Here is a 2,921-nt window from a genome sequence, read left to right on the forward strand (position 1 = left end):
ATAAGAAGAGTTTGCTAGGTGTGGCTAAGAGGGGGCGTGGCCAATAGGGGGCGTGGCTGCTGCATTTTGAATGATTTTAGATGCACCTTTACAGCAGGTGTGTTTATCGTTACCAATGAGGCACACGCACAACAGGTAATATCATTACCCAGGGTTGCCAAGTTTCAGCAAAATCTCTAAATCAGCTAAATCTCAAAAACCTGAGACTAGCCCGTTTTGTACTTTTTTTTTTTTTTTTTTTTAATCAGCCTTTGCGTAGGGAAACGAGATCACTGCGGTGAACACACATTCCTGACCTTCAAACATTCTCCACTCCATAATCCCCCTTCACCTCTCCTAATCTTTACAGTTACACTTACGGCATTTGGCAGATGCCCTTATCCAGAGCTACTTACAATAGTGCTTTCAAATAGTGTCTATCAAAAATACATTCTGGTACTGGCTCACTAGGTCACAAACTAGGAATCCCATCAGTCCAAAACTCAGCTAATTTAAGTACTTGAAGATGTAGGTCTTTAGACGTGGTTTGAAGGCTGCCAGTGACTCAGCTGTTCGGACATCTAGGGGAAGTTCATTCCACCACCTTGGTGCCAGAACAGAGAAGAGTCTCGATGCAGGTCTTCCTTGTACCCTGAGAGATGGAGGGACCAGTCGAGCAGTGCTAGAGGATCGGAGGGAGCATGGTGGCGCTCGAGGTGTGATAAAAGCTTTGAGATAAGTGGGTGCTGGTCCGTTTTTAGCTTTGTAGGCGAGCATCAGTGTTTTAAATCTGATGCAGCAGCTACAGGAAGCCAGTGGAAGGAGCGTAGCAATGGGGTGGTGTGGGAGAACTTAGAAAGGTTGAAAACCAATCATGCAGCTGCTTTCTGGATCAGTTGCAGAGGACGAATGGCGCTCAGAGGCAGAGCTGCCAGGAGCGAGTCGCAGTAGTCCAGTCTGGAAATGACAAGGGACTGAACAAGCACCTGTGTGGCCTGTGAGGAAAGAAATGGACGAATTCTTCTGATGTTATAAAGGAGAAATCCACATGAGCGTTTCAGAATAGCAATGTGAGAGGAGAAGGACAATTGATTGTCCATGGTTACCCCAAGGTTGCGTGCAGTAAACCGAAGGAGAGATCAGAGAATTGTCTAGGGAAATTGCAAGATCCTGAGATGGGGATGAATCACATGGGATGAACAGCAGTTCAGTTTTGGTGGGATTAAGTTTCAGCTGGTGAGTTGTCATCCATGATGAGATGTCAGCCAGACAAGCTGATATCCGAGCAGAAACATGAGAGTCTGAGGGAGGGAAGGAGAGGATGAGTTGAGTGTCATCTGCATAGCAGTGGTATGAAAACCCATGTGAGGATATGACCGCACCAAGAGATCGGGTATAGAGGGAGAACAGGACAGGACAGAGTACTGAGCCTTGTGGGACACCAGTGGAGAGTCTGCGAGGAGCAGATGTGGATCCCCTCCATGTCACCTGATATGACCGACCTTCCAGGTAGGAAGCAAACCATTGCCATGCTGCACCACGAATTCCTAGGATCATGAGGGTGGATAGGAGAGTCTTGTGGTTCACCGTGTCAAACGCTGCTGAAAGGTGAAGGAGGATGAGGACTGAAGACAGTTTGGCTGATCTAGCAGCATGTAGCTTCTCAGTGACGGCCAGAAGGGCAGTCTCTGTGGAGTGTGCCGGTTTAAAGCCAGACTGATTGGGATCTTGGAGGTTGTTCTGTGAGAGACAGCAAGACAGCTGATTATAGACAGTCCGTTCAAGGGTTTTAGAAAGAAAAGAGAGAAGTGATACCGGTCGGTAGTTGCTGATGACAGAGGGATCTAGAGTGGGTTTCTTCAGGATGGGAATAACTCTTGCTCTTTTGAATGAAGTTGGTACATGACCAGATGTTATGGAGGCATTGATGATAGTGGTGATGAAGGGGAGGAGGTCTTGAGAGATGGTCTGGAGCATTGTCGAAGGGATTGGATCCAATGGGCAGGTGGTAGGATTGCAGGATAAGATGATTTGCAGGATCTCTTCTGTTGTGAAAAAATAGATGCACCTTTACAGCAGGTGTGTTTATCGTTACCAATGAGGCACACGCACAACAGGTAATATCATTACCCAGGGTTGCCAAGTTTCAGCAAAATCTCTAAATCAGCTAAATCTCAAAAACCTGAGACTAGCCCTTTTCGTCTTTTTTTTTTATCAGCCTTTGCGTAGGGAAACGAAATCACTGCGGTGAACACACATTCCTGACCTACAAACATTCTCCACTCCATAATCCCCCTTCACCTCTCCTAATCTTTACAGTTACACTTACGGCATTTGGCAGATGCCCTTATCCAGAACAATAGTGCTTTCAAATAGTGTCTATCAAAAATACATTCTGGTACTGGCTCACTAGGTCACAAACTAGGAATCCCATCAGTCCAAAACTCAGCTAATTTAAGTACTTGAAGATGTAGGTCTTTAGACGTGGTTTGAAGGCTGCCAGTGACTCAGCTGTTCGGACATCTAGGGGAAGTTCATTCCACCACCTTGGTGCCAGAACAGAGAAGAGTCTCGATGCAGGTCTTCCTTGTACCCTGAGAGATGGAGGGACCAGTCGAGCAGTGCTAGAGGATCGGAGGGAGCATGGTGGCGCTCGAGGTGTGATAAAAGCTTTGAGATAAGTGGGTGCTGGTCCGTTTTTAGCTTTGTAGGCGAGCATCAGTGTTTTAAATCTGATGCAGCAGCTACAGGAAGCCAGTGGAAGGAGCGTAGCAATGGGGTGGTGTGGGAGAACTTAGAAAGGTTGAAAACCAATCATGCAGCTGCTTTCTGGATCAGTTGCAGAGGACGAATGGCGCTCAGAGGCAGAGCTGCCAGGAGCGAGTCGCAGTAGTCCAGTCTGGAAATGACAAGGGACTGAACAAGCACCTGTGTGGCCTGTG

The sequence above is a fragment of the Pangasianodon hypophthalmus genome, chromosome 9 (assembly GCF_027358585.1).
Source record: "Pangasianodon hypophthalmus isolate fPanHyp1 chromosome 9, fPanHyp1.pri, whole genome shotgun sequence".
Lineage (NCBI taxonomy): Eukaryota > Metazoa > Chordata > Actinopteri > Siluriformes > Pangasiidae > Pangasianodon > Pangasianodon hypophthalmus.